General features: G+C 41.7%; 1 protein-coding gene and 1 long non-coding RNA gene across 2 annotated transcripts in view; both read left to right on the top strand.

The window, feature by feature from the left end:
- TSBP1 (testis expressed basic protein 1) overlaps nt 1–23,524 on the top strand; it is a 73,408-nt gene that overhangs the window by 6,823 nt on the left and 43,061 nt on the right. The gene's annotated exons all lie outside the window — the stretch shown is intronic.
- LOC129150468 (uncharacterized) lies at nt 1,325–22,277 on the top strand. Its single transcript, XR_008557225.1, has 3 exons — nt 1,325–1,447; nt 2,886–2,906; nt 22,239–22,277. It is a non-coding gene; the product is annotated as an uncharacterized LOC129150468 (long non-coding RNA).

Raw genomic sequence — 23,524 nt, 5'->3', positions numbered from 1 at the left:
GACTTTCCAGTCACCTCTAAATCTATCATCCTAAATCTCTCAGTTGCCAATCTCTACTAGTCTTTCAAACACAATTTCTTGACATAGAAATAGAAATTTTCTCATCAACTTGAGATAATGGAATTCTCTGACAGGAAAATACTAGGTGAGATCATTACATTAGTTTAGGTACATTAAATTTAGTATTTAAATCTTAGTGAATTTAGTTTAATTTAAACACATCACATATTCTATATTAAAGTTGCTATGGTAATTCAAAACTTTTTAAATGCACTGAATTTATTTTTAATATTAATTTTTATAGCAACCATAAGTATAGCACATGAAAGTATTCATCATCTCTTAATATTTACTTTTTTAAGTATTTAGTATTTTTAAAATACTCACAGAACCATGAGAAATAAGTAACATTAATGTAAAACACTGATTTTATGTGTTCTGCACTTAATTCCCATCACAATGGCAACCAAGTATGGAAGAAAAACACCCTTTTTCCAAAAATAAGCTGAGAAAAAAATACACCTTGTCTTTACATTTCTAGATAGAGTTTAGCTACTTATATTTGCATAAACTATTAAATGCTATCATCATATAACATAACTCAAGTCGCTTCCAGAAGTTTTTATTTTTACACTTTAATGAACACATGACTGTTCATTTGCTTTGGAATTTGCTTTGTCCTCAGATCTTTTAGAAAGTCTGTTTCCATGACATCACTAAGAAACAAATTTTAGGTCACAGAACACTCAGACAATCTCCAACATCCCCTAAGGGGTCCCAGATTGTGAGAGGGCACAGGCCAGGCTGAGGGACCCCACTAGTGCACAATCAGGGTTGGGGAGGGACACGGGAGGTTGGCCAGCCAGGGAGGGCTCCAGGGCCTGTCTGGCCCATCTCACTCAGTCCCTATCAGCTGGACCCCAGCAGCAAGCTAACCTACCAGTCAGAGCATCTGCCCCCTGGTGGTCAGTGCACGTTATAGCAAGTGTTTGAGCAGCCATAGCATATCATTAGCATATTACACTTTGCTTGGTTGAATGTGAGACCCTATCAGTTCATGTAAATACTAAGAGAGAGCTAAAGTCTCCTGGCCGTGTTAGTTTAGGGTGGTCTATCAGTAACAAACAAGTTTCCAAATTGATTGAGAGGCAAGGGAAAAAATAGAGAAAATGATGAGTGAAAAGGGGAAGTGATAGGGGTTAGGGGGAAGAAGAGAAAAAGAGACAAGAAGGAAAAAGGGAACGGATGAGGACAGAAAAATGTAAGCCAGGAAGTTTCACAGGAATAGCATCTGTCAACTAAAAGATGAAACCCTTTATGGAGACTGAACAGATGGGCGGGAGCTGGTGGGGGTGACCTCCAGTACCCACCACCAGGCCAGTGGATCTCCCTGGGCCAGGGCTCGCCTTTGAAAGGAGGTTACAATGATTGAAGCTGATACACTAAGGTCAGCCATCCAGATTCTGATAATTCACTTAATGTTTCTGTGTGTGTGTGTGAGTGTGTGTGTGTGTATGTGTGTAGCACCATCAGCCAACTCCTCAGGTAAGTTTTTGTGCTCTTCTTTCAATTCTACTGTCATCTGGTTTGCAAGTCCTGTAGTTTCTGTATTTGTTTTTCTTTCTCTTAAAGAAGCTATAGATATCAATTACAAAAATAATTAACACATAAATTCACACTCTAGATTTGATAAATTATATTTTGTCATATTTCTCAAGTGGCAAATAAAGTAAAAATTTTTGTCCACAAACCTAGATCCAATCTACTCTTCCAAAGACTTATGGATGTATTAAATTCTTTTAAGCTTATTTTCATATGTTTATATAATTTCTATGTATCACTGAATAATATATAGTATTGTTTTGTATGTATCTTTTAAAAATTTCACTAAAATGGCATCATTCTGAAAGTATCATTGCAACTTGCTTTCCACCCCCCAAAAAAAACCACCTTTGTAATATTGAGATATATAGAAATGCAGGTTATGCATCTTAATTGTTGAAAATTTTTCCAACTTATGAATATACAATATTTATTCTATTCTTTCCTCTACTGCTGCATTCTCAATGTTTCCAATTTCTGCCATCGTAAATAATGCTGCAAAAATGTCCTTAAGTAAGTGGGAAACAGATTATCCGGGGTACACACCCTGAAGTGGATTCATGAGTCACATTGTGCCTGAACATTATGCAATTTAGGCACATTTTAACTTACTAGCTATTGAAACGTGTGGAAGTTTCCCGTTACCTGGCATCTGTAACAGCCCTAGGTTTTGTCATCCTTTCACATTATTGCCACTTTGATGAGCATAAAATGTTTTCATTTTCATTTTCCTGCTCACTCCTGAAATTGAGCATCTTCTCATATGTTTACTTGCTGATTCGGCTTCGCTTTATACAAATTGGAAACCCCCTGCTGAAGCAGTTAAGTAGTAATAGTTTGCTGCAAAAAAAAAAAGGATTTTTTAAATAAAGAGGAAAAGGGAGAAAGAAAATTGAGAAGAGAGAGGAGGAGGAGGAGGAAGAAGCAGGATCAGAAGTAGAAGAAAGATAGAGGCAGAAAGTTTCCATGGGCTGAGAAATTAGTGATACCCAAAACACTGTTAGCCTCTTACTGAAAGAAATTAACAGATGGGTTGCATAGATCTTACAATTCTACCCTACCACCAGAGTATTACTGAGAAAATGTGCAACCTTCGAAGTGTATACCCCAAGAGCAACCCATAAGTGGCTGTCCATCCGCCCGCCACATTGCATTGCAACTGACACTAGAAAGTGAATGTGACCCTTGCTGCCCTCTCCACACCCTCTTCCTGATGCAGCCGCTTATGCAACCGAAATTCTCCCTGGAAACTCAGATCTCATTCTCATTTTGTTTCCTTTCAGCACCGTCTCGAGCAAGTATTGGTAAGTGCCTTACTTTCCATCGATTGTACTGACACTTAGCCCCGTTTAATCCCGGGGCCATTTTCCTAAATGGCCCAGACTTCTTCACTGAGTCACAGCCAAAGCCTTAACTTTACATTTCTTTAATTTCTTTTTTTCTAAATAACGCAGACACCTCAGTAATTAACCAGAAGTACAGGAAGTAATGAAACTTTCTAGTGGCTGACCATGATGACATGTCAGCAGGAAATAGGAAACATTCCCAAACTTGTAATGCTGGGGAAACAGGGAAGAAGGAAGAGAGCAAGGAGCTAGTGAGAATGGAGACAAGGGATGTGATAGGGTCTGAGAGAAGTGGTCTTATCTGCCTTCTGAGAATTCCGAAGCTTTGTGTGCAGAGCGGTGCGGGAAGCTTCCCTGGAGGTGTCCCCACGTCCGGCTGGTGCCAGACGTCTGATTCCTACCTCCCTGTGCTGGAACCATACTCACTAGTTGGTGCTCCTGGGTTTCCCTGAACCGACACTCCCCGAACAAACAAACAAATGTGTAGCTTTTGAGCCAGACAACCACATAAACTTTTAGATTTGTGTCTCTTTTTAAAAGAACAATGGGCTGAGGGCCTTTTCTAGTCCCAATTTCTATTCCGTTTTGTGTGACACAGGGCTGGGATGGTACCCTCTCTGCCCAGCTCTTGTCCCTCATCCTCCTCCTTCCCCATCATTGGACATTTATCTGAAATTAATGAAAATTTTAGAAACTGAAAAACCTACTTGTTAAGAACAAAGAGAGGCCCTGGCCAGGGTAGCTCACTGGCTGGAGCTTTGTCCCATTCACCAAAAGGCTGGGGGTTCAATCCTCGTCAGGGTACACACCCACGCTGCAGGTGTGCTCCCCCATCAGAGCACATACGGGAGGCAACCAATTGATATTTCTGTCTCACACTGGAGTTTCTCTCTCCCTCTCCCTCTCCTTCTTTCTCTCTCTGTAAAGTCAATAAAAACATATTCTCAGGTGAGGATTAAAAATTTTAAAAACAAAAAGGATAAAGAGAGGATTAAAATGGTTTTAGCTAGTCATGATGGGCCCAGCAAAATAATTATAACTTCTTTGAGAGATAAAACAAAAGAAGAAAGAGGGTTTTGAAGAGGGCAGGAAATGGAAGTAAAAGACAGGGGGAGAATTAAAGAAAGCCATGTTTATTGAATCCATATTTAAAGGAATTACAGATGAGAAAAGTGAAGTTGAAGGACATTATTTAACTTGCCCTAGGGGATTTAGCTAATAAAGGTAAAACTGAGGTTCTAAATTCAGTCTTTGGATGCCAAATCCTGTGCTTGTCCAACTATACCCAGGACACCATGAAATATGTTGGATTTTCAATCCAAAGTAGCTTTTTGAAATAAAAGATTTCAAGGAATTTGGGATATTATGCATATGTAAAAAAATACTCAATTTTTAAAATGTAATTTAAAAATTAAAAAGTGTAAATTAACTAAATTTCAAAATTACTTTGCTAGTCCAATACTGTGACATAATACAATCCTACAAATAAGGTTGTTTTATGTTATATATATATATATATATTATAAAGGCTGCCCTTGGAAAATACCAAGCTCAACAAAGTAAAACAATAAACTCACATCTTTCATTTCTCTTGCACTATTTCCAGGCTCTGTTGTATATGGATATGGGATCAAAAATTAGCCTTTGATCAGAGGGCTGAAAGAGACAGTATTTCAAAGGACAGTTGGGCTTATTTTTAAAAAGATAGTGAAGAGAACAGCATGGTGTGTTGAGAGTTTAGAGAGGAAGGAGGGATGGAAAGAAAATCAGAGTAAGAGTTATACCAATCATTATGATACTAAAATGAGAATCACCCTCTGATGATGAAGAAGGTAGAGTGTTTGGCTGGAAGTTGGATGGGGCCACCAGGGAGCTATTTACTCCTGAAGTTCAGTAGGATGTGTAGTCCTGCCAAATGAGGGCGGCCCTCTTGTGAGATCAACCTCACCCGCGCTCACTGGACGGTGGTGAGTTGGGAAAGCGGCTCCCAAACCAGGAGCTCAAAGGGCCTAATCCTGTTATTTATTTGAAAATCTCAGGCCAGCAGAGTTCCCAAGGCAGAGGAAGCTGTGGTCCATCCCTCTAAGGGACACATAGATAAAGACTGCAATTTAAACAATAATGTAATAATCAATAAGTATATTTAGTATATGTGCCATGCTGCCCCAGGCCCTCTACATCTTCATAGCACTCTTATGAAGTAGACATAAATCCTCCATGTAAAATAAACAAACTTAGGGACCAAAAAGTTAAGGAATTGTGCAGGCTCACACAGCTAGTAAGTAGAGAAACAGAGATTCACATCCAAGCATTCTAATATCTGGTCACTCACATTACTTAATGAGAACCAGAGTCCCTTTCTAAAAAGAGTTCAGTGAGAACCCTATGCTTTTTAAAACAATTAATCCAGACTTGGATGGATTTTAATCTTTATTCTTCAGTGTCAACTCCAGGAGTCATATTTAAGTCTCTTTTCTATTTCTCAATTTAGGAAATAGAAAGGAGTAAATGGGTAAAAAGAAAGGAGTACAGAGGGCAATTAAAGAAAGTTTAAGCCAGTCTAAGTCATCCGAGTTCCCATAAAAGCTTCAGCTTCCCAAAGCCTGAAACACAAGAGGAAATGGCCTCCATGATCATCACCAGTCCTCTGTCTCTCTGGGCCATTTGCACAGCCAAAGCACAGGATCCTTAAACATCGTGACCAAATCATGCCACAGGTGGCATCAAGGATTTGGAGCTCCCTGGAGGGGAGTGTAAGGGCTTCTTTCTGAGGTCTCTCTTCAAAGGGGGGTTAACTTGAGTGCCTTTTAGCAGCAGCCCTCATGAATGTATCTGCGTGTCCATTTAGCACAGCCCACAAGGGGACTGAGCAATGCCTGGCTGTTCTTCCACCATCAACCCTGGGTGTCTGGGAAACTGTTCTGCCTGTCTGCTCTCTTCTAGGCGGGCCCTCAGTTTAGAATGCCAGCCTTTTGCTCCCCCACAATCCTAGATTTTATCAGATAAGGCTGAAGTCCAGAAATATAGGACTTCAGTTTGTAAATTTAGACTAAGTCAATCATTAAAAGTTGAGCTGAAAAGAGTATTGTTAAACTTGTCATTTTAGAGATTAGTTAAATAAGGTCCCAAAAGATGGTGGACACTATCAAACTTCACTAGCAACTTAACACCAACACAAGGCAACTAAGACAAATGCTCAACCTTCTCCGCTGAATACTGAGGGTGCATTTCATAGTAGTTTGCATATTACTATGATTTCTCATGATTAATATCATCAAAACTCCTAGGTCTTCCCTATAATTTACATTATTTTCCAAGAGGAACACTACAGAAATTAATAAAAAGAACAGTAAAATTAGAAGAATCCATATTTAGGAAAAAGTAAATTACTATTTAAAGGAATATTCCAAAAGAATAGAAAGAGGAGAAAATTGTTTGGGGTATAGAAGAAAAGTACACTGAGCGTAGACTCAGAATGTTGGAGGCTAAAACTGCCTACAGTAGTGTCCTGCCTTATCCATGGGGATACGTTCCCAGACTCCCAGTGGATGCCTGAAGCTGCAGATAGTACCGAACCTTATGAAGACTGTGGTTTTTTGCTGTACATACCTAGGATAAGTTTACAGCTTCTCTCTGGCATAGCCAAATTGCCAGCATCACTTGGTAGCCATTATGAAGTAAAACGGGAGTTACTTTGAACACGAGTCCTGTGATACCTCCACAGTCAATCCGATAACCCAGCCAGCTACTAAGTGACTGACAGGCAGGGAGTGACTGACAGGCAGGGAGTGACTGACAGGCAGGGAGTGACTGACAGGCAGGGAGTGTCTATAGCAGGGGTCCTCAAACTACAGCCCGGCCCGCGGGCCACATGCAGCCCGCTGAGTGTTTTTGCCGCCACTGCCTGTCCTGCTTAGCAGCCGACTCGTCCGGGCCCGCAGTGCGCATGTGTGAAATGTGCGCCGCACTCTCCGACTCCCCTCCTTCTCTCTGAGGGACAGTGAACTGGGCCCCTGTTTAAAAAGTTTGAGGACCCCTGGCTCTACAGCCTGATACATTAGACCAAGGGATGATGCACGTCCCAGGGGCACAGGGCAGGACAGGGCAAGATGTCAACACACTACTCAGAACAGCGTGCAATTTAAGACATCTGTATTGTTTATTTCTGGAAGTTTCCATTTGGTATTTATAACTGCAGTTGACTGCAGGTAACTGAAACCATGGACAGTGGAAACATGAATGAGGGGGAATATTGTATGATTTTTAGCATCCACAGGCCTAGGGCTTCTCCCCTCTCAGCCTCAGTTTTCTTTTATACTGATAAATTTGAACCTTTCTAACATTCCTTTTCTCTGATTCTTGAAGCAATCCCATTATGGAGAGGAGACATTCAAAATGAAAAGAGAAAGGAAAGAGAGGAGGGAATGGAAAATACGGGAAATGAATGAAATCGGGATGTTGGGAGTATAGTAAACCTGAATACTCCGCAGAAAACGTTCACTCCCGGCTAGAGTCCCAGGGGGAAGAGGACTCCACACCAGCAGGTGTGCCAACCTATGTGCCCGCTGGGCAGCGGAGAGCCTAGTGCATCCTGGGGCACATTTCTGGAAAGACTCCTGGGACAGGGGTGGATTATTGAAAGCATTAGCTCTAGACTGATTTAAATATTTCTTATTGTGCCTTAGCGTTACTGCAAGGATCTGTGAGTAAGTTTTTCTTCTTGTTGCAAAGTCTGGTAGTGCAGGACTCCTGCACTAGGCAGAGGGCGCTCCCTGTCCCACCTGCTCCCTGCGTGTCAGAGTGACAGGGCTTGAGGCTCGTGATTCTCCACCTTCTCCTTCATTGCTTACCTTACCCATATCATGCTCACCTGTCTCACTTTTTAATTGTTCTAGACAATTAAACACCCATGTTGTTTTCAAGCAAATGCCTCCACTCATGTTTTTGACCTCATCTCCCAACCCCACCTATCTCATCAGCAGCCATAGCTTCTCATTTCTATTTATATTTTCTTCATCCATTAACAACTCCTTGAAGTACAGAGATCTGATTTTCTTCCACCCCAAAGAGACTTCCCTTGACTCTGTGTCTCTACCTATATTCCAACCACAAAGGAGGAAATTATGCTGTCCACTTTGGCTGTGGGCTTGGTAAAAAAGTTGTCTTTCACCCTTGCTATGGGAACCATGCATTATTTCTCCAAGAACTGAGAACAGGATAGTAAGACCTCCTAAAAGCCACTTGTAACATGTTTGTTAATTGAAGTGTTTCAGGTACACAGAGGGACTGTTGCCTAGCAGTGACGCACGCAGCGCTGCAGCCAGGCTGCCCCGAGCTGCATCCAGCTCCCTCCCTACTGATTCTTTGAATTTAGACAAGTTATTTGAACTCTCATTTAGGTATTAAATCAGTTACATAACTAATTTCAATAAACAGTTGAAAAATTAGAGAACTGGGCAGAGTAGTGAGGGAAATTAGAAGAAATAAATGGAGAAGGGGACAATCGAGGTGATAAACCTTAACTCAGTGTCCTAGAATCAATTTCCATTTATTGTCAAAGAAAAATGAACACAATTTCTAAAGGAAGAGAAGATTGAGAAATGCGGGACAGAAAACTGAGGAAATAAAATAAAATGACCCCAAAATATAACAAAATTTCAGAAACAAATAGTCCTGGTTGGACACCTTTTTTTCCTTCTGAGTTATGTGCTTGTGGTAAAATTTTTCACATTGAATTCTATATTTGGTCATATTTTCAACTAGCAAAATTGCTTCTTGTTCAAAGATAGAATTATGTATATCACTATTTCATTATTTTTTCTAAAAAAATACCACCACTTAAAGGTGCTTCCCAACCTGCACACGTTTGTGAATCTTAAGCTTTAATTAAATGTGATCCAACAAGACACTTATCCTTACATTAATGGAAATACGTGTTTCATTTGGCCAATCCCAACTCAGGCCACAGCCTGTGCGATGCCAGTCTCACTGCCCTGTAGTTCAAGTATGCAGGGTGCTCACCTAGATCCCAGCCTTCCTCAAAGCAGAGCTCCCAAATTAGCAACCCTCTAACCCCATGCCACCTGCACATGTGCTTTGGCCAGAATAGCACTATTTTTTTTTATTTTTTTTTACTTTATTTTTATTGTTTATACTATTAAAGGTGTCCCATCACCCACCCTTGGCCCACCTCTCACCCTCCCTCAAGCCCCCTTCCCTCTGGTCATCACCACACTGTGGTATGTGTCTATAGGTTATGCATATATGTGCTTTGGCTAATTCCTTCACCTTCTTTCATCCTGTCCACCCTCCCCCAGCCCCTCTGAGATCTGTCAGTCTGTTCCATGTATCCATGCCTCTGTTTCTATTTTGTCCATCAGTTTAATTTGTTCATTAGATTCCACATGTAAGTGAGGTCATATGGTATTTGTCTTTTACATATTCCACATAGCATAATAATCTCTGGGTCCATCCATGCTGTCACAGAAAGGCAAGATTTCTTTCTTTTTTTTATGGCCACGTAGTATTCCATTGTATAAATGTACCACAGCTTTTTTATATACTCATCTACTGAGGGGCACTTAGGCTGTTACCAGATTTTAGCTATTATAAATAATGCTGCTATGAATATAGGGATGCATATATTCTTTTTGATTGATGTTTTGGGATTCTTAGGAAATATTCTCAGAAGTGAGAAGACTGAGTCAGTGAAATAGTTCCATTTTTAATATTTTCAGGAAATCCCAAACTGTTTCCTGTAGTGGCTGCAACAGTCAGCATTCCCACCAACAGTGCACTAGGACTCCCTTTTCTCCACACTTGTTGTTGGTTAATTTATTGATGGTAGCCATTCTGGAAAGTGGGAGGTGAGAATCTCATTGTAGTTTTAATTTGCATCACTCTGATGATTAGTGATGTTGAACATTTTTCATATCTTTGGCCATCTGCATGTCCTCTTTGGAGAAGTATTTATTAAGTTCCTTTGTCCATTTTTTAATTGGGTTATTTGTCTTCCTGGTGTTAAGTTCTTTAAATATTTGGAGTTAACCCCTTATCAGATATATCATTGGCAAATGTGTTCTCCATACAGTGAGTTCCTTTTTCATTTTGTTGATGGTTTCTTTTGCTGTGCAGAATCTTGTTAATTTGATGTAGTCCCATTTATTTATTTTTTGCTTTATTTTCATTGCCGTAGGGCACATATCACCAAAAATGTTGCTATGAGAGATGTCTAAGATTTTACTGCCTATGTTTTCTTCTAGGTTTCTTAAGGTTTCACAACTTACTTTTTAAGTATTTTATCCATTTTTAGTTTATCTTTTGTATAGTGTAAATCAGTGGTCTAATTTCATATTTTTGCTTGTATCTGTTCAATTTTCCCAATACTATTTATTGAAGAGACTGTCTTTACCCCATTATATGTTCTTGGCTCCCTTGTCAAATATTAATTGACCTTGTAGGTGTGGGTTGATTTCTGGGCTCTCTGTTCTGTCCTAAATCTATATGCCTGTTCTTATGCCAGTGCCAGGCTGTTTTGATCACAATGGCTTTGTAGAATAGTTGATATCAGTTATTGTGAAACTCCAACTTTGTTCTTCTTTCTCAAGATTGCTGAGGTTATTTGAAGTCCTTTTTTAGTTCCATATAAATTTTTGGAATACTTGTTCTAGATATGTGAAACATGCCATTGGTATTTTAACAGGAATTATATTGAATCTACAGATTGCTCTGGGTAGTATGGGCATTTTAATGATGTTAATTCTTCTAATCCATGAACATGGAATATGCCTCCACTTATTTGTATCTTCCTCAGTTTCTTTCTTCAATGTCCTATAGTTTTCTGAGTACAGGTGTTTTACCTCCTTGATTAAGTTTATTCCTAAGTACCATATTTTTTGTTGCAATACTAAATGAATGTTATTAGTTCTTTTTTTTCTTATACTTCATTATTTGTGTATAAAAATGCCACTGATTTCTGGGTATTAATTTTGTATCCTGCTACTTTGCCAAATCCATATATTAGCTCTAGTCATTTTTTATGGACTCTGTAGGGTTTCCTATGTACAATATATCATGTCATCTGTGAATAATGACAGTTTTACTTCCTCCTTCCCAATTTCAATGCCTTTTATTTCTTCTTCTTGTCTGATCACCATGGCTAGGATTTCCAGTACTATGTTAAATAACAGTGGTGAAAGCGACATTGCTGTCTTATTCTTGATCTTAGGGAAATGCTTTTAGATTATGTCCATTGAGTATGATACTAGCTGTAGGTTTTTTATATGTGGCCTTTATTATGTTGAGATATGATCCCTCTATTCCTACTTTGTTGAGAGTGTTTAACATAAATGGGTGCCAGATTTTATCAAATGTTTTTTTCTGCATCAATTGTTATGACCATGCAATTTTTATCTTTCATTTTGTTTATGTGATGTATCACATTTATTGATTTGTGAATATTGTACCAACCTTGCATCTCTAGGATAAAACACACTTGACAATGGTATGTAATCTTTAATGTATTGCTGGATCTGGTTTGCTAATATTTTGTTGAGGATTTTAGCATTTATGTTCATCAGGGATTTTAGCCTATAATTTTCTTTCTTTGAAGTGTCTTTATTAGCTTTTGGAATTAGGATAATGATGGGATTGTAAAAAAAAAAAAAAAAAAGTTGGAAGTGTTGCCTTCTCCTGAATTTTTTGGAATAGTTTGAGGAGTGTAGGTGCTAGTTCTTCTTTGAATGTCTTAAAATTTGCCTGTGAAGCTGTCCTGCTCAGGACTTTTATTTGTCAGGAGATTTTTTTTTTATTATTTCTGCTCTAATATAACTCATTGTTAGCAGTCTTTTCAGTTTTTCTGATTCTTCCTGATTCAGTTGTGGAAGATTGTATGTTTCTAGGAATTTGTCCATTTTTCCCAGGTTGTCCAATTTGTTGGCATATAGTTGTTCATAGTATTTTCTTACAACCCTTTGTATTTCTGTGATGTTAGTTGTTACTTCAACTCTTTCATTTCTGATTTTATTTTATTTGGGTCTTCTCTCTTTGCTTCTTGATGAGTCTGGCTAAAAGTTCATCAATTTTGTTTATCTTTTCAAAGCTCCTAGTTTAAGTGATCTTTTGTATTGTGGTATATTTGTTTTAAGTGTCTTTGTCACTTATTTCTGTTCTGATCTTATTATTTCCTTCTCCTTAATCTGGGGTTTTCTTGTTATTTTCTTTCTAATTGTTTTAGTCTTAGGGCTAGATAGTTTATTAGATATTTTTATTGTTTCTTGAAGGAAGTAGGTAATGCTATGAACTTCCCTCTCAGAATTGCTTTTGCTGTGTCCCATAGATTTTGGGTTGTTATGTGTTTGTTTCCAGGAAGTTTTTAATTTCTTCCTTGATCTCATTGTTAACCCATTCATTGTTTAATAACATGCTATTTAGCCTATTATGTGTTTGAATGTTTTGAATTTATTTATTGTAGTTGATTTATAGTTTCATGTCATTAAGATTCGAGATGATGCTTGGTATGATTTAAATCCTCTTAAATTTGTTAATACCTATTTTGTGGCCTTACATGTGGTCTGTCTTTGAGAATGTTCCATGTGTACTTAAGAAGAATGTATACTCTGCTGTTTTGGGATGAAATGTTTTGTAAATATCAATTAAATTTATGCAATCTATGTGTCATTTAAGGTTGCCGTGTCCTTATGGATTCCTTGTCTAGAAAAGTGGTCGGCAAACCATGGCTCACGAGCCACATGCAGCTCTTTGGTCCCTTGAGTTTTTAGCAAAGGCCAGCTTAGGAGTACCCTAACAATGTACCTACCTATATAGTTTAAGTTTTAAAAATTTGGCTCTCAAAATAAATTTCAATCGTTGTACTGTTGATATTTGGCTCTGTTGACTAATGAGTTTGCCGACCACTGGTCTAGAAGATCTTTCCACTGTTGACAGTAGGGTTTTAAAATCCCATGTTATGACTGTACTAGAGGCCTGGTGCATGAAATTCGTGCACGGAGGTGGGTTGTCCCTCAGCCCAGCCTGTACCCTCTCCAATCTAGGACCCCTCGAGGGATGTCCCACCGGGATCGGGCATAAACGGGCTGTCGGACATCCCTCTCACAATCCAGGACTGCTGGCTCCCAACTGCTTGCCTGCCTGCCTTCCTGATTGCCCCTAACCACTTTTGCCTGCCAGCCTGATCACCCCCTAACCACTCCACTGCCAGCCTGTTTGCCCCCAACTTCCCTCCTCTGCTGGCCTGGTCACCCCTAACTGCCCTCTCCTGCAGGGTTGATCACCTCCAACTGCCCTCCTTTGCAGGCCTGGTCCTTCTCAACTGCCCTCCCCTGCTGGCCATCTTGTGGTGGCCTTCTTGTGTCCACATGGGGGCAGGATCTTTGACCACTTGGGGGCAGCTATATTGTGTGTTGCAGTGATGATCAATCTTCATATTACTCTTTTATTAGATAGGATAGAGGCCTGGTACAGGGGTGGGGGCCAGCTGGTTTGCCCTGAAGGGTGTCCCTGATCAGGGTGGGGGTTCCCTTGGGGTGTGGGGTGGCCTGAGCGAGGGGCCTGTGGTGGTTTGCAGGCCGTCCATGCCCCCTGGCAACCCAAGTGGAGGCCCTGGTATCTGGAATTTATTTTCCTTCTACAATTGAAACTTTGTAGCCTGGAGCGGAGCCAAGCCTGGGGCTCCCTCTGTGGCTGGCAGCCATTTCTGTTGGGGTTATAATTGAAACTTTATAGCCTTAAGCGGGTGGGCTCGGCCAGGGTGTGTGGAAAGCTTTGCTTCCCCTGTTGCTGCCGGCAACCCTGGCCTGCTCTCTCAAGCTCCATTCTACCACCATTTCTGTTTGAATTTGTTTACCTTCTATAATTGAAACTTTGTAGCTTGAGTGGAGGCTTAGGCCTGGCAAGGGCAGGTGGAAAGCTTGGCTTCCTCTGTTACCTAGGAAACCTTGTTCTCTGTGGCTGTAGCCATCTTGGTTGGGTTAATTTGCATACTTGTTCTGATTGGATGGTGAGTGTGGCTTGTGGGCGTGGCAGAGGTATGGTCAATTTGCATATTTGTCTATTATTAGGTAGGATTGCTGTTGATCTCTCCCTTAAAGCCCACCAAGATTTTCTTTATATGTTTAGGTGCTTCTATATTGGGTGCATATATGTTTACAAGGGTTATATTCTCTTGTTGGATCAATCCCTTTAGTATTATGTAGTGATCTTATTTACTTCATGTTATGTCCTTCACTTTGAGGTCTATTTTGTCAGATATAAGTATTGCTATTCTGACTTTTTTGTTTGTTTCAATTTGCATGGAATTGTTTTTTTGCCATAACTTCACTTTCAGTCTGTGTATATCCTTTGTTCTGACTTTTGTATGTCTCTTGTTTTCTTATTCATTCAGCTACACTATGTCTTTTGATTGGAGTCTTTAATCCAGTTACATTTAAAGTTATTGTTGATAGGTACTTACTGCCATTTTTTCTTTATAACCATGTTCCTCTCTATATATATTTATCCCTTTTTATATTTTTTTATTGATTTCATAGAAGAAGGGAAAGGGAGATAGAAACATCAATTATAAGAGAGAATCATTGATTGGCTGCTTACTGCACACCCTCCACTGGAGTTCAAACCCACAATCTGGGCATGTGACCTGACCAGGAATTGAACCGTGACCTCCTGGTTCATAGGTCAACACTCAACCACTGAGTTACACTGACAGGGCTATATTTATCTTTTTTAAAAAGCAGTCCCCTTAACATTGCTTACAATACTGGGTTGGTAGAAATGAATTCCTTTAGTCTTTTTTGTCTGGAAAGTTCTTTACTTCTCCTTCAATTTTAAATGATAACATTGCTGGATAGAGTATCTATTTTTCATCACTTTGAATACTTCATGCCAATCCCTCTGGCATTAAGTGTTTCTGTTGAAAAATCAGCTGACAGCTTTATGAGAACTCTCTTGTAGTCTCTCTCTTGCTGCATTTAAGATTCTCTCTTTGTCTTTAATTTTTGCCATTTTAATTATGATGTGTCTTAGTGTGGATCTCTTTGGGTTCATCTTGATTGAGACTGTATGCTTCCTGAGCTTGTGTGACTTTTTCCTTTACCAGGTTAGGAAATTTTTCTACTCTTATTTCAGCAAACAGGTTCTCTATCCATTGCTCACTCTCTTCTCCTGCTGGACCCCTATAATGCGGATGTTGTTATGCTTGATGTTGTCTCAGAGGTCCCTTAGACTTTCCTCATTTTTTTTTTCATGCTCTGCTTGGGTGCTTACTGTTATCTTGTCTTCTAATTCACTGATTCAGTCCTCTGCTTTATCTTAACTAATGTTAATTTCTTCCAGTGTATTCCTCATTTCAGATATTGTATTTATCATTTCTGACTGGTTCTTTTTTATGGTTTTTATTAGAGGCCCGGTGCACGAAATTCGTGCATGGAGGGGGGTTGCCTGTACCCTCTCCAATCTGGGACCCCTCAAGGGATGTCCGACTGCCCATTTAGGCCCGATCCCCGGGCAGTCGGACATCCCTCTCACAATCCAGGACTGCTGGCTCCCAACTGCTTGCCTGCCTGCCTTCCTGATTGCCCCTAACCACTTCTGCCTGCCAGCCTGATCACCCCCTAACCACTCCGCTGCCAGCCTGGTTGATGCTTAACTGCTCCCCTGCCAGCCTGTTTGCCCCCAACTTCCCTCCTCTGCCAGCCTGGTCACCCCTAACTGCCCTCTCCTGCAGGGTTGATCACTTCCAACTTCCCTCCCTTGCAGGCTTGGTGCCTCCCAACTGCCCTCTCCTGCTGGCCATCTTGTGGTGGCCATCCTGTGTCCACATGGGGGCAGGATCTTTGACCACTTGGGGGCAGCTATATTCTGTGTTGCAGTGATAATCAATCTGCATAGTACTCTTTTATTAGATAGGATAAAGGCCTGGTACAGGGGTGGGGGCCAGCTGGTTTGCCCTGAAGGGTGTCCCTGATCAGGGTGGGAGTTCCCTTGGAGCATGGGGCAGCCTGAGTGAGGGGCCTGTGGTGGTTTGCAGGCCGTCCACGCCCCCTGGCAACCCAAGCAGAGGCCCTGGTATCTGGAATTTATTTTCCTTCTACAATTGAAACTTTGTAGCCTGGAGCGGAGCCAAGCCTGGGGCTCCCTCCGAGGCCTGCAGCCATTTGTGTTGGGGTTATAATTGAAACTTTGTTGCCTTAAGCGGGTGGGCCTGGCCAGGGTGTTCAGAAAGCTTTGCTTCCCCTGTTGCCGGTGACAACCTTGGCCTGCTCTCTCAAGCTCCATTCTGCTGCCATTTGTTTGAATTTGTTTACCTTCTATAATTGAAACTTTGTAGCTTGAGTAGAGGCTTAGGCCTGCAAAGGCTGGCAGAAAGCTTGGCTTCCTCTGTTACCTTGGAAACCTTGCTCTCTGTGGCTGTAGCCATCTTGGTTTGGGTTAATTTGCATACTCGCTCTGATTGGATGGTGGGCGTGGCTTGTGGGTGTGTCGGAGGTATGGTCAATTTGCATATTTGTCTATTATTAGATAGGATGTCCTTTTTAATACTTACTATCTCTGTGTTTAAATTCTCACTGAAATCATCCATTATTCCCCTAAGATCCTTGAGCATCCTTATAATCATTGTTTTAAACTTTGCATCTGGTATTTTGGTTGCTTTCATTTCATCAATTTCATTTAATTCTTTTTCTGGGGATTTTTCCTGTTCTTTTATTTGGAGTACTTCTCTTTGTCTCCCCTATTTTTTCTGTGTATTTGGTAGATCTGCTGTGACTCCTATTCTTGTTATGATGGTTTTATGATGAAGGTGTCTTGTTGGGCTCAGTAGCACAACCTTCCAGATCACCTGTGCTCTAGGAATATTTCTTGTGGGTTCTGTGCATCCCCTGTTGTAGTTGAGTCTTGAATGCTGTTGGCCTTTTTTTGGGTGGAGTTAACCTTTCAGGCTGGGTGACTATAAAGTTAAACCTTGAGACACTATGCTGGGAAGATCCATGAAGTGGGGTTGTTCCAAAAAGGGTCTTGTGCCTGATGGAATCCCCCTTTGGATGTGCTGTTTGTGTGGCTAGTTGGGTCGAATTCTGGCATGGTCTGATGGGGTTCAGGTAGATTTTGTGTGTAGATGGCCTTGGGCTACCTGCCTATATAGCTGCTAAGCTGTTCACTGTTTGTGTCTGCATCTATTGGATGTTAATGTGCATGGGAGGGGCCAACCTGTGCAAACAGGTCAGCTTTTTTCAGCTTAAAGCTGGGGGCAGATCTGTAAAAGGACCAAGGCTCCCTGGAGTCTGACTCCACTTGTCAGCTACTCTACCTCCTCCTGAGGTTGCCTGGTCTTCTTCCAGAGCCTTTCAAAGAGAAGCTGTAGGTTGAGCCAAGCTAGCTAAGATAGGGCTAGGGGGTTCCCTACTTGGGGATTACACTGTCAGGCACTCAATGAGGGGAAAGTAGCCTCTCCTTCAAAACCAAACACTTCAGTCTCTGCCAGAGTCTCCAACCCTATTTCCCCCTAGGGGAGCTTGCTGAAGGTTCAGGTTGGGTACAGCAAGCCATCCCCTCTTCAGAAGCAAGCTCAGAGACCCTCGGCTCAGGAGGATAGATCAAAAGAGTCTCCCTTTGGGCATGATGCTGCCAGCCTGCAAGAGGGGTCTAAGCACTTCGACCCAATCTCAGACAATAGTCTCTGAGATTTTCATGCTTTGAATGTCCCCATTCCAAGCCACTCTCCCCCGCCCCCCATAGAACTGCACCCAGTGGTTCTTGGCTAATCTAAACAGTATCCCATTTGGGGGGGTGCCCACAACCCTGTAGGAGAGGAGTGGACACTTCTTCTCCTTCCCCAGGTAGCACTGGTTGAATTTGCAGGGAAGTTTGGCTATGCCTCCCCAAAATGTGACCAAACAGCCCAGCACTCGCTCATCTGGCTTCTGAACAGAAGCCTTCCTGGAAGACACAGTTTGAAAATCCCAGTTCTGCATGGCTCCCCACCACACCACCCCCCGCCACCAAACCAAGCAGGTCAGGGTTGAAATTCAGCCTTGCATGGCACTCTGGTCCCTTATGAGGTTGGTCTCAGCATAGCAGAGTCAAACACCCCAGCTCTGCATGGGCTCTGAACCCAGCAGGACTGGCTGAAAGCCCTAGCCCTGCCCAGCTCCAACCCAGCAGAGTGGGGAAGGCCAAGCTGCTCAACAGTTGGAGGAAGGAGCGCTAGCTATGCACTTGAGGTGGGGGAAACCAATCCTCTTTCCCATATCACACAGCTTAGTCACTGTCTGGGTCTCCACCAAAAGCCCTCCTAGAAAATAGAGGGCCCCTTAAAGTCACTGCTGGGGTAACAACAGACTCATCTATAGGACCCAAGTACAGCAGAATGGCCTCACCAGCAGTTGGAGTCCAGATCCTGAACTCCCCAGGCTGTAACAATAAGCGTGTTCATCCCTGACAGGCTGCAGTCACAGTCTCACAGGTGAACTGAATCCCCACTGATTCCCATCACCAGATGCTATGCAGACTCCTCTTCCCATCTCTGTTGCTCTGGGTTTGGGGATCCCCACATGGGGTTGCAAACTACACTCCTAGGAGGAGGGAGTTCCACAGCCATGATATCCACTGCCTCTGTTGCACCTGCATGAGGGGCCTATCGCTTTCCATGTCCCCTTCCTTCTTACCAGTCTCTATGTGACTTCTTCTGTACTCCTTGGTTATATTTCAGATCATCTAGACTTCAGTTGGTTTTCCAGGTTTATTGCTCCATAGTGTAATGGTAAATCCAGTTTGGGGTTGGGAGCAAGTGGCACATCTCAGAATCCCTCAGGTTTTTTCTTTTTTTCCCTTCATTATTATTTTAAAGTAGTTTCAGGTGTACAGCATAGTGATTAAACATTTATATAATTTACAAAGTGATTTCCCATAAATATAGAACACACCTGGCACCATACATAGTTATTACAATATAATTGACTCTATTCTCTATGCTTTACTTTACATCCCCAGGACTATTTTGTAACTGCCAATTGTACTTCTTACTCCCTTCACCCTTTTCACCCAGCACCCCACCCATCTCTATAGTTAGTTCTTTGTATCTATGAGTCTGTTTCTGTTTTATTTGTCCACTTATACTGTTCTTTAGATTCCACCTATAAGTGAAATCATATGATCTTTGTCTTTCTCTGGCTGACTTATTTCACCTAGCATAATACCCTCAAGGCCCATCAATAGACAACTGGATAATTAAGATGTGGTACATACATACAATGGAATATTATTCAGCCACAAAAAGAATGAAATCTTACCATTTGCATTATTTAAAATTTTGAATTTGAATGCTTCTAGATACGGAATGGGCAACTTTTCAAATGGCCAATATCACCACTATATTGATAAATCGCCCCTTATAACAGACAAATTCCCAATTCATGAGACCTGCTGGACCCCCACAAAGACAACCAGTATTTCTGACAAGTATGGAAAATGTGGTACTCTCTAAAAGAACTGCTTCTGATATCTTCATTAGACAGAATATCCAAAAATACACAATAGAATTTTGGCAAGATATTCAAGTCTTCTCCACTCATAAAAATCAATAAGTGGATACCTTTGACCACCCTACTTATTTGTCTTCAGCTGAGCAAGGCCACAAAACTCTCAGTTCAAAAATTTCCTTTGTCCTCATTATTCTATATTGCTTTAGGCCAGAAATACTAAATACATGATGTGGTCCACCTATGCCCAGACTTTCCCCATGGCAGACTTCAGTAATTGATAATAGTTCTCTTTCCTGTTTAGCCCACAGGCAACCTAAAATTCTTCTCACTTCCAAGGACCTGCTACTAACTCGACACAAGTAGCACATAACTCATATATACTTGCCATTCCTAATATAGGTTAATATTACTAAATCTTAAAAACCTTAAATATATGAGAGCTGTCTTTTCTAAATTATCTCTATTTGATTGTAGGAATGCTGTATATTACTTCAGTTTATACCATGTAGGAAAACTAACATCTCATTTTAAGTACTAAGGTAGATCTTATCACTTCTGTAAAAAGCTACAATTTCCCTCAAAACACAACAAAATAAAAAGAGCCAGAAATACACAGGTAACAACTGCATGTAATTATTTTAAGATACATCAATTGCCAAGTTTTTTAACTCACACAAAGCTTTCCTACTAGATATGATTTTTTTTTTAAATAACGCTTCAGCACTTACAGAAATTTCAACAAAGAGAACTAAAAGCACATAAAGAGCAAAGAGTTGAGCAGGTAAAAGAGGAAAGAGTGGTGAGGAAAGGAGAAAGGAGAAAGAATTTCAGTGAAAATCTTCAGAACAGAAAAATGAAAGACCAAAATAGGTTCTAAGAGTGCCAGTCATAATTTCACACACATGCAAAACCTTTGAAATTCCATGGAAAAATTAATTCATTTCATAAATAAACTTTCTTCAATATAGAGGTTTTTAAGATTAGTTATTATTGAGGCAGAAACAATTGTCAGACCACTGACAAAGTCACTGGAATTTCAAAGAACATAATAAAGTCTCAAGGTGACTAAGGAATACACACACACACACACACACACACACACACACACACAAAGTGTTTTTAAAGAGTAAAATCACACATATTAACAAACGAAAAAGAACATTTTTTCATGAAATGCAGCATTCGAAACTTTCCAAATGACGATCCTAAATAATAAAGAGGTGATATGCAAATTGACCATCACTCCAACACACAAGATGGTTGCCCCCATGTGGTCAAAGATGGCCGCCCTCATGTGGACACAAGATGGCTGCCACAAGATGGGCAGTTGTGGGTGATCAGGCCAGCAGTGGAGGGCAGTTGGGAGGGACCAGGCCTGCAGGGGAGGGCAGTTGGGAGGGCCCAGGCCTGCAGGGGAGGGCAGTTGGGGGTGACGAGGCCAGCAGAGGAGAGCAGTTAGGGGCGACCAGGCCTGCAGGGGAGGGCAGTTGGGAGCAACCAGGCCTGCAGGGGTGGGCAGTTGGGAGTGACCATGCCTGCAGGGGAGGACAGTTAGAGGTGACCAGGCTGGCAGGGGAGGGAAGTTAGGGGCAACCAGGCTGACAAAGAAGGGCAGTTAGGGGTGACTGGGCCAGCAGGGGAGGGCAGTTAGGGGTGAACAGGCTGGCAGGGGAGGACAGTTAGGGGCAATCGGGCTGGCAAGTTCCTCCCCTGCCAGCCTGGTCACCTCTAACTGTCCTCCCCTGCAGGCATGGTCACTCCCAACTGCCCACCCCTGCAGGCCTGGTTGCTCCCAACTGCCCTCCCCTGCAGGCCTGGGCCCCCACAACTGCCCTCCCCTGCAGGCCTGGTCCCTCCCAACTGCCCTCCACTGCTGGCCTGATCGCCCACAACTGCCCATCTTGTGGCAGCCATCTTGTGTCCACATGGGGGCGGCCATCTTTGACCACATGGGGGCAACCATCTTGTGTGTTGGAGTGATGGTCAATTTGCATATCACCTCTTTATTATTTAGGATTGTCATTTGGAAAGTTCCTCCCCTGCCAGCCTGGTTAGGGGGTGATCAGGCTGGCAGGCAGAAGCGGTTAGGGGCAATCAGGCAGGCAGGCAGGCAGGCAGGCAGCAGTTGGGAGCCAGCAGTCTGGATTGTGAGAGGGATGTCCGACTGCCCGTTTAGGCCCGATCCCACCAGAATCAGGCCTAAACGGGCAGTAGGACATCTCTCAAGGGGTCCCAGATTGGAGATGGTGCAGGCTGGGCTGAGGGACACACACACACACACCTGTTCATGAATTTTGTGCACCAGGCCTCTAGTAAGGAATAAAAGAAAGAAATAGAGATGGTAAGAGAAAAGTTAAATGAAGCAGAATGCCTCCAATGCAGTGAACACTTACTACTTTGCAGAAGTTTTATAAATCCTGTGTAGCCACTGACTATTTCTCTCCCTGCCATTTCTCATAGAACTTCTCAGTTTTCCTGTTCATTAGCCTTCATTTTTCACTGCAGCCCTGCAGTATAAGCCAAACAGGAGATACCATTACCATTTTAAAGATTAGAAAAATAATATTTCACAGGTTTAGAAACTTACCCAGTCATAGAGCTAGAGAGGAGCAAAGCTGAGACTCAGGTCTTCAACATCAAGAGGATTTGTGACCTGGGAGAGGGGAATAGGATTGCATACACTCCATGCCCTCTGAAAATTTAAATCAAACTCATATTTGTCAACTTTCTTTCCTTTCCTTTTTGGTTTAAGCATCAAACATTTATTTTTCTCAGTTCTTGTCAATTTTCATTATAGGTGATACACAAAGCTTAAAAGCAACTCCAGGACTTTTTTGTAAGTTTCCCCTATTTCTCAACCCAGTTCTTTTTAATTTTCTACAGAGAACTACTATTGGGGTGCTGGGGAAAGGGTTAAGGAGGCTTATAAAGACTGAGGAAAGGGGGACCACACTCACTATTTTACTGTTCTCCTTTCACTTACTAGTGTAGGAAATTGAGGCTGATTCTAGTATTCCCTAAGTAACTGATGATTTTCTTACTTAGCAAAGTGGAAACTCTGCTAATAAAAATAATAATTAATTAATTAATTACAAGGTAAGAGAAAAATCCTCAGTTTGGATGGAGTTGTTTATCAAAAACAAACAGAAACTAAGAAGGATTTGATAGCAAGAACACAGTAAAAATTGAAAACCAAAAAACTAATTGCAGGATCTCTGATCTCATCAGTCTCCTAAAGAAAAAGGGGAGCAATGCAGATTTATCTTTTGTTAGGTCCATGCCCACAGGGGCCAGGCCAAAAGATGTGAGAGTTTAAGAAATTTTATTACATTCTCTCACAGCGGGCTAAGATTGGAAACTGGAATCTGTTAGTCATGTCTTGCAAAACCTGAAATGAGAATAATAGGAATACCACAGGGAGGTTGAGAGCCCCAAGCAGGGGGTATTGGAAAAGTACTGAGTGCAGGGGAAGGTAGAGAATATGCCTAAATTCCAGATTCTTTTTCTTTTTTTGTAAGCTGGGGTTCATGTAAACTGGGGCTTCTCTAAGCTGGGGTTGATGAGGGAGGCCAATCTCATTCTTCTGTAACTTCTTCATGCTTAGGTGGGATGTAGAGATGTCCCTAATTAGTTGGTGATTGAGGGAGAGGATGGTATCTAGTGTAGGTCTGGGATAGCATCACTTCCCCTATGGATCTGTTGGCAATTGCCTGAATGTGGTTTTGGAGGAAGGAAGAAAGGGCTCTTAGGATACACAGGCCAAAGATGAGTTCCAGGAAGAGCTTTAGAAGGGTCTGATAGAGGTAGAAGCCAGGAGGCCCAGTTTAGATTCTGTAGCCAGGAGCCCCAGGATTCTGAAAGTTGTTGTTGGATTTTTAAGGCCCTATAAGCTAATTTACTGGCCCCTTCCATTACCTAGGAAATTGAGAAGGGCATGGATGTGTAGTTGGGAGGGAGTTAGAGAAGGACTGCATAACAGAAGATCATCGACATATTGGAGGAGGGTGCTGGGAATTAAGTCGAGGTATGGAAGTCTGAGGCTAGGGCCTGACCAAATAGGTGAGGACTGTCCCTAAATCCTTG

The sequence above is a fragment of the Eptesicus fuscus genome, chromosome 10, assembly GCF_027574615.1.
Source record: "Eptesicus fuscus isolate TK198812 chromosome 10, DD_ASM_mEF_20220401, whole genome shotgun sequence".
Classification (NCBI taxonomy): Eukaryota; Metazoa; Chordata; class Mammalia; order Chiroptera; family Vespertilionidae; genus Eptesicus; species Eptesicus fuscus.
The sequence above is the reverse complement of the archived record's forward strand: the minus strand, read 5'-3'. Positions and strand labels throughout refer to the sequence as shown.